This window comes from Tupaia chinensis, unplaced genomic scaffold (assembly GCF_000334495.1).
Source record: "Tupaia chinensis unplaced genomic scaffold, TupChi_1.0 Scaffold000028_1, whole genome shotgun sequence".
Taxonomy (NCBI): Eukaryota; Metazoa; Chordata; class Mammalia; order Scandentia; family Tupaiidae; genus Tupaia; species Tupaia belangeri.
The window spans coordinates 5,256,528-5,264,928 of record NW_006159458.1 but is presented as its reverse complement, the minus strand read 5'-3'; the positions used below and the strand labels follow the sequence as shown (position 1 = coordinate 5,264,928).

The 8,401-nt window shown below is 40.4% G+C and overlaps 1 protein-coding gene across 1 annotated transcript in view; it reads left to right on the top strand.

The window, feature by feature from the left end:
- The first annotated feature begins 63 nt into the window (after window positions 1–63).
- The window catches only part of RASSF8 (Ras association domain family member 8), a 134,962-nt gene continuing 126,624 nt past the window's right edge, over window positions 64–8,401 (top strand). Inside the window, exon 1 of the mRNA XM_006140284.3 lies at window positions 64–150. The gene's annotated coding sequence lies outside the window, so the exon portion shown is untranslated. The remainder of the gene's footprint in view (window positions 151–8,401) is intronic.

Genomic DNA, 8,401 nt, shown 5'->3' with positions numbered 1-8,401 from the left:
GGCAGCGCCTGGGACCTCTCCTCCTCCCCGGGAGCCTCGGACGCCCCTTCCCCGCCCTCTCCTCGCCCCGCATCTTGGGCTCTTTGGCCCGTGGGCCCCCACCCCGTCCTGCCGCCGGCTCCCCACTTCTCGGCGTTCACCTTCTCCCCGGTGAGTCTTGTCACCCTTTGCGCCTTCTCCCCGCGGTACACACGCGCCCTGGACTGAAAAGTGCGAGCTTGTAGGTTGCTTTTCTGCTTCCTCTGTGTCCTTGGCCAGGGACTTTCGAGGCCACTTTTGTTGGGAAAGGAAATGTGTATGTCTGACTTCTTTAATATTGTTTTTTTTTTTTTCTCTCTGTATGGAAATCAGATGCTTGCTTGGCCAGTGGCGGGTTGGGAGACGTGGGGGGTTTTTTTCTTGGGAACGCTGGGGGGAAAAAATGGTTTATAGGTTTTTAAATTTTGTTTGAACAATTGAGCATCTTGCCTCGTTATTCCTCCTTGCCACCATCCCCTCCGGGGAGGGGAGCTCAGAAAAGGAGACTTTAAAGGAATTCCGTTTTGCAGACTAGAAACTTTAAGAGGGTCAATCGCAGAAAGGCTGCTAGGATTCAACTTTAAGGGACTCAGCTTTGAATGTGGATCCAGTGCGGCGCGGGGTTGCTAAGCCATTACCTGGGTTCCTAACCGGGTGTTGCATGGTTATTTTAGCATCATAGAGCCGCCTGGTGTTGCTAAACCACTCGTTTCCCAGCGTCAAATGGCATCTTCAGCGGTGTAATTGTAGGATATAATTGCCGGTCAATATTGTCCCTGATCTTTAGGGATTTCGAAGGGAAACAGATGCAAGACACGTTTCATAGCTGCCTTAAACCTGTCCGGATAGCCCCGTCAATACATCAAAGCATTGCATTTTTAAAAATCCCTCCACCCTGGTGACAGCATGGACGAACATTTATGGATTTTGCAATAGATTGCGGCTCAGCAATTCTTTATTAGATCTATTTTGTCCCCAGGAAACATCTTTTAAACATGTATAGATCTCTGCCCTTCTCTACATCGGATTAACCACTCCTTCTAGTGGAGTGGGGAGGGAGGTCATTTTTCTCTTTTTGTTTTTCTGCCTTTCATCTTAGGGTTGCCAGGAGTTGTAATCATGTCATGAAGGGACAGAAGAGGGGACGCTTGGGACGCTTTTTAAATGGGTTTTCAACCTCCTTCCTTTGCCTGGGTGAGGCAGCAGTGGCTGTTAGCCAGCTCTCTGCAGAAAGAGAGAGTGGTGGACAGAAGACTCAGGATGCCCCTCACAGCACTGCTTTCTGAAGTGATTTCTGTGTTTTAGTTTTAGAGGGCATATTAATGGTGCTTTTAGTTTTGTTTATCTGCAAAGGGAACAAATTCTTCCCGCGCCATCACAATTGTACATGGCCATACTTCACTTTTAAAAAGATAGAATATAATTTGATGATGATTCTAGTGCAAGATCAGACACAACAAAATATGATTGGAACATGCATGATAAAACCTCTCAGAAATCTCCCCCTTCCTCATTTTCCCCTCGTTGTAAGAGTCTCAAGGTGGTTTCTTTTCCATTATAGGCACAGTTGGCAGTAATGCATTGAATTCTTTCTAGGTTCATTGCTCAAGCCTCATTTGTGGACTTCAGTAGCTCAGGGGGACATTAAAGAGCCCATGAAGGAGCGTATCATGGGACAGTGCAGATAGAGAAGGCATTTAAGTTTGCAGAAGTTATCAGTGTACTGCAGGGAGAAGCAGAATGTTTACTAAATTCAGCATTTAGTTGAGAGACATAGGAATTGAAGATGTAATATTCTATGTGGTAAAGTATCATTTCTTTTTGCCTTTGTCTTTTTTTTTTTTTTTTTTTTTTTTAAGATTTCAGCTTTCTAATTGGAATCCCAGTGCTTGGCTTTTGTAGCTTTCAGTATTTGGGGACTTGCATCATTTTTTAACTTGAGTGCCTTGCATTTTGAGAAATGGATAGTTCTTCAGGGTTTCTTTCTTATTACTCTACTTATATTGATGTTTATAATGACTTGGAAGTAAAAATACTATTTGCTGCCGGATATTGTTGCTCTTTTCATTACGGTTATTTCTTGTCATAATGGATTTGCCTTATTATTGTAAAACATTAGGATATTAAATGTATTGCTAATATTCACAATGTCACAAAACTCTGCAGGTTGAGGAGGAATGGGGATAGATGTTGGACAGGAAAACATTATGCATCATAAAAATCTGAGGATTTGGATATAAAAAATAATATCATGTGTTTACTTTCCTTGCCTGCTACTTTGCTCCAAACCTAGATAGATTCCAGCACTTAAAGCACAGAGATAGTTTCCAAGTACTTTACATACTGGAAAGAATGTTACCCCATAGCCAGCCAGTCTTGGGTGGCAAGTGTAACTTTGTCACTTCCAAGATGAGTGAGGTTGGTCATGCTCCTTTGACCTCTGATCCACAGTTTGTTCTCTGTAAAATGGAGATACTACTACTGAAAGAGATTCTGTGATGAGTAAAACACCTAAAGTAGCGTCTAGCACAAAAGTGGCAGCATCTCAGACTTCTCCAAAACCTGGCTCTTAATCACCCAAACTTTTCAGATGGTCCTGCCTCTATTTTTTTTTATCACATCTCTCCAAGGAGTAGCTCATTCTACTCTCTTTTCTGTCCTATCAGCCCCACCAAACCAGTTCATCACAAAAATCATGTTCATTTTTCCTACAAGGTATCTCACCCCTGACCGATTTTCATTCTTCACCATGCTACCGTCCTAGTTGAAGCCACGGTTCGCTTTCCCGGGGGCTGTGACTTACACACATTCCACTCCCTCCCAGTCTCTCTACCCACTAGCAGCTGGGGTTGGGGTGAGGGGAGTCACTTGGCATTTTTAAAGTCTTCAGGTTCTCAACGAAGAGGTTTATTCTTGGGATTTTCAACATGCCTTCCAGGGCCTGCATGGTTTGGCCCCTGCCTGTCTCCCGCACCTCTGGCCAGCATCTGTGGTCAGGCCTCCAGCTGAATCCCTGCAGCGCTCTTGCTCAGGCTGTCGGTCTCTACTTGAGGACCTTTTCTTTGTGTAACTTCTCCTTGGTCACTAACTCAAACAACCTTCCTTATAGAAAATCACCCTTATTATCACATAAATTAAGAGCCCCTTTATTTTCTCTTTGTAGCATAATTGTCTCTTCCTTCTTAATGTTTACCATAACTTATATGTTACTAAATTGTTTAATGTCTTTCTCTTGCCTTAAGGTTACCAAGAGGTTGATAAGCATGCCTGGTTTATTCACAAGTGTCTGGTGCTCAATAAATATTTGTTGATGTAATTTAGATAGCAATATCAGTTCTGTATTTGTATCTCGAGTATCTTTTTATTATTGTTGTTAAATTTGCTTTTTTTTTTTTTTTTGGAGAGATTTTTCACTGTAGGGCGCATGTGCTCGCCAGACAGACAGAGAGAGACATAGAGACAGAAAGCGAGAAATCACCCCCCAGGGGGGATGGTCACGCCGCAATCCCTTCTCCTCCACTCTCCTCTCAGGATCTTGGGCACGCACGCACACGCGCCCGGCGTGAGTTTTAAGCCACCGGGTCCGGGACACGAACCGCAGTCGACTACGTGGGAGTCCAGCGACATAGCCATTATGCTAACTGCTGGTTCCCTAAATTTGCTTTTCATGACAAGAAGGCCATACTGGCACGTTCCTGTGTTCCTTCTTTGTTAGAGATGTGTGTAATCTGAAACCACTTTTACAGTTACCGGGACAAATTATGTAGGCTTTGTGGAAGATTCATAGTAATACATTGAGACACCTTGTAATTAATGTTTCCCTTGTGATTTTTGGTTGTAGATAATCCTTTTTTTCCATTAAAATAATTATGCCTCATTCCATCAGCACAGGATTACTAGAAGGAAGAAGTATTACTATGTGATGCATTTTGCTGTATCACGTGATAACAGTAGTCAGCTCCTGTTGACTGCTTAGGACCAAGCTTCAGAGGAAGGTGGGAAAACTAGTAGAGGAATGAGAGTTAGGGTTCTAAGGATGGTCCTACCATCCAGCCGCTGATGTGACTAGTGGAACCAAGACAGCATTTCACCGTAGGTGAGACAGAGGAGTTGGTTAAAAGTGGGAGCCACCTAGAGGTCTGGAGTTCTATTTTTTTCCCTAAAGCATTCCTGGTTTTAGCCCAAAAAAAGTCTCATGACCCTCCAAGTCCAAGGTTTAAAGCTTTGTTTGAGTGTTTTGGTCATGTGGTTGCTCTTTACAAAATTTTAGTTTGCTGTCTTGTAAGCCTGAAGTATTTATGTCGTTATTATTGAAGCTTGTAGTCTCTGCTGCCTGCATAATCACCTGCATTGTCTCTTGACTTGTGTTTTAGGACTTTGACTTTCCTTCGGAGTTCTCTCTTCACACTCTCGAAGTATAATTTCAGTTCTCTTCAAGTTCGCATCTTGCAGATCACTAAACTGTAGGAGACTTTAGCCTTAGTTCTAGTCCCTTCGGTATTTCCTCCTCTGCACTCAGCCCCTGAATTTCCCCAGACCTTGGCGCCTCTGAGTGGTCTGGACTCTGATGCCATCTGAGTGTCCTCGTAGGGGAGCAGGGGGACTTCTGAGCCCCCGTGCCCCCGTCCTGTGTGAGCTCTTGCTAGGTGCACACACAGTGGATGGAGGAGTGGGCAGCTCACCTGGTCCGTCAGAGGGAAGTTTAAGCTCTCCATACCTTTTCTTCACTTGGGGAAATCGTTCCATTCATTCTCTCATTTCTCAGCCCCTTATTTTTTAGTCAGGAAGGTGTGACGAGCTAGAGACACCCCGTTTGGACAGACCCTTTGCCCTCCTTCAGGTTTTACCTGTATAAAAATGTGGGTGGTGGGATTGAAGAGGGGCATGCCATGTAATTTGTTTCCTGCTGGGCCATGTATCCCAGAACATTTGTATCCTGTGGAGGAAAGGAAAATTATGGTGGTGGTCGTGGGTGGGGGGGGTTCCTTGTTTTTTTCCCTCTAATGTGTTAATATGTATGCGTACTGATTACTTGGGTGACCTTGAACAAATTGCCTGGGGCTTTTTAGCACCAATAATAGATATTACTTATTTATTTCACAGCCTCATTTGTATGATTTAGTAGGCTTATTTTTGCATTGTTTTCCTTTCTTTTTTAAAATTTTTGTCAAATTCAGATATATCTTACAACTCATTACAATTAACTCCAGAGCTATCCAAGTGTTGCATGTCAAGAAAAATATTTTCTTATTCAATACCATATGTTTTACTCATTGCTTTGAAAAGAAATAAGGCATAAATGCAAGTTGTAACAAGAGGCGAGTTGTAATAATTTTCCACCAGTTTATTTATGCGGGTGATATATTTGGTCACACTTGCTAACTGTCATTGGTTTCTGAGTGCTGAATCATGTTTATCTATAATAATATTAATTTTATGTTTGGAAAATCACTTACATCTTCAAGATGTAAGTATGTTTGTTGCAAAAAGTAGGATTCTTTTAATAGGCATTGGACAAGAGAGTAAGATTTTGCTCTTATTTTTGCTTAAAATTTCTAATAAATTTATATTTATTTTCTATTTAATATTTTAAGTCTATTTATTTACTTAGAGAAAGACAGACTCAGCCAGGGACCCCCATACAGGATCTGGCCATGCCACGATCCTTCCCAAGCTCTCCAGCCAAGCAGGGTCACCCCAGATACATGCACAGGCATAACTAGCCTATTCAGGTCAACCTGGAAACAGAACCCTGGCTGAAGCTTCCCATGTGGCTGCAGTATAATGCAGCAGTGCTCTGCCACCTGTGCCACTGTGACTGGGCCTTTTAAAAACATTTTTTTTAAACAGGGTCTCACCATGTTGCAGTCTTTCTGCCTCAGTCTCCTGAGTAGCCAGATCACAGACATGTACAACCATGCCTGGCTCTTTCAGACAGCATCTTGTGTTGCCCACATTGGCTGTGCTAGGCTTCCTGCCAGACCTCCCAAGCAGCTGGGACTACAGACGCATGCCACCATGCCCAGTTTTTAGGGTGTTCTAGGCATCAAATCTAAGTCTCCTGTGTCACCTCAGCCTGTCAAGTAGGAGCACCTACCAGGTGTGGCACTGCTGCTGAGCCTTGATTAAATTCCTAGTTTACAAAACCTTACTGTAGAAATACCATTGAGAAATAGGTTGGCATTTTTTAATGCTTAAGATAAAATGTAGTTATTTTTGTAGGAGGTTCTAATAGATGTCTGAGCATTATTCTTTTTATAATGTCAGGTACATTAGATGTCAGAAACTCCAAATGTAGTGGTGGTGGATTTTCCTCATTTTCTAGTGTATAATGCCTTCCTTTTCTTATGTTTCTTTTTTAAACAGCTTTATTGAGATATCACTGACTTGCAATAAACCGGATGTACTTAGCTGTATGATTTTAGAAGCTTTGCCCCGTATGTACACACATACATACACACACACACACACACACACACACACACGTGAAATCATTGCTGTGGTGGACATAACTGTCACTTCCCTCCCAGATTTTCTCATTCCCTTTTGTAATTCCTTTCCCTTCCATTTTCTCCTTTACCTAAAACTACTGCTCTGCTTTCTGTCACTATAGGAACATTTGCATTTTCTAGAATTTTAGATGAATGGAATCAAACAATATGTACTTTTTTTTTTGGTTTGACTTTTTCCATTCAATAATCATTTGGAGACTTATTCATGATGATAAATGAAGAAGTAATTCTTTTTCCTTGCTAAGTAGTAGTCTATTATAAGACTATACAACAGTTCATTTATCTCTTCACTTATTGATGAACAAGTGGGTTTTCAAATTTTGGCTATTACAACTAAAGTTGTTATGAATACCCACATACAACTTTTGTATAAACGTACACTTTCATTCATCTTGAGTAAGTACCTGGGAGTGGAATGGCTAGATCATATGGTAGGGGTATGCTTACCTTTATAGAAACAGCCAAACTGTTTCCAAAGTGATTGCACGGTTGTGCATTTACAGCAATGTATAAGCAAGTTAATTTCTTAACATCCTTTGTCAATACGTGACATAGTCAGTCTTTTTTAGTCAGTTGTGTTATTTCATTGTTATTTTATAATTCACATTTTCCTAATGATCAGTAATGTTGAGCATCTTTTGATGTGTTTTTCTATCTGTATATATTGTCTTTAATGACGTTTCTGTTTAAGTCTTTAGCCTGTAGTTTTTAATTGGGTTGATTGTTTTCTTATTGCTGAATTTTGAGAGTTACTATATATTTTGGGTATAAGCTCTTCACCAAATATGTTCTTAACAAAGAATTTCTCGCAGTTCATGGATTGTCTTTACAATCTCTTAACTATGACTTTTGAAGAGATTATCTTCAAGTTTGTGGCTTGTATTTACAATCTCTTAACAGTGACTTTCAAAGAACAGAAAATTTTTAATTTTGATGAAGTCCAGCATATGAATTTGTTGTTTTGTAGATTGTACTTTGGGTATGGTATTTAAAAAGTATTTACTTGACCTAAGGTTACAAAGACATTCTCCTTTATTTTCTTCTAGGAGTTTTATAGTTTTAGATTTAAGTGTATGATCCATTTTGTGTTAATTTTTATATGATAAGAGTTACAGATCGAAGTTTATTTTCTGCATATGGAAACCAATTGTGCTAACACTGTTAAAAAGACTGTTCTTTATCGAATTGCCTTTGCATCTTTGTTGAACATCAATTGCCTATTATAGTCATTTGTCACTTCATGATGGGGGCTAGGTTCTGAGAAATGTGTCTCTAGGTGGTTTTATCATGTATGAGCATCATAGAGTGCACTTACACAAATAGATGTAGAGCTACTACACTTCTAAGCTTTGTAGTAGTCTCACGAGTCCACCATTGCATATGTGGTCTGTCCTTAACCAAAACATCATGGGGGGGGGATCCTGAGTGTATATCCCTTTTTATTGTATTGTTTGGCGTTCATAACTGGATGGCACAAACTAAATAAAAAGCAGCTCAACTCAATACTTGATCATGTGTTTTTGTCATGTTTACTCTAATAAAATTTCTAATTTTCTCACTGTAGCCTTATGGTAACCTTTCCTATTCAAACATTCCTTCTCCCTCTCTTTCTTTCTCTTTTTATTTGCTGTCTGTTATAATAATAAAGTCTGGTTTCAGGGCTACATACACACACCTTGCCCTTTTTACCCAGTCTCAAATACAGTTTTTGTTATCTTTCCTGTTAATGTATACTTCACTATTGTTTATCTTTGAAACTCTCCCAACCTATATTAATCTTTTGGTTTTAATTTTTCTAGTCTTTGTTATCTGACTCTCTTTCTATTGTATTTAATTGAATGAGTAACAGTTTGTGGCATGTATTGGAAAGA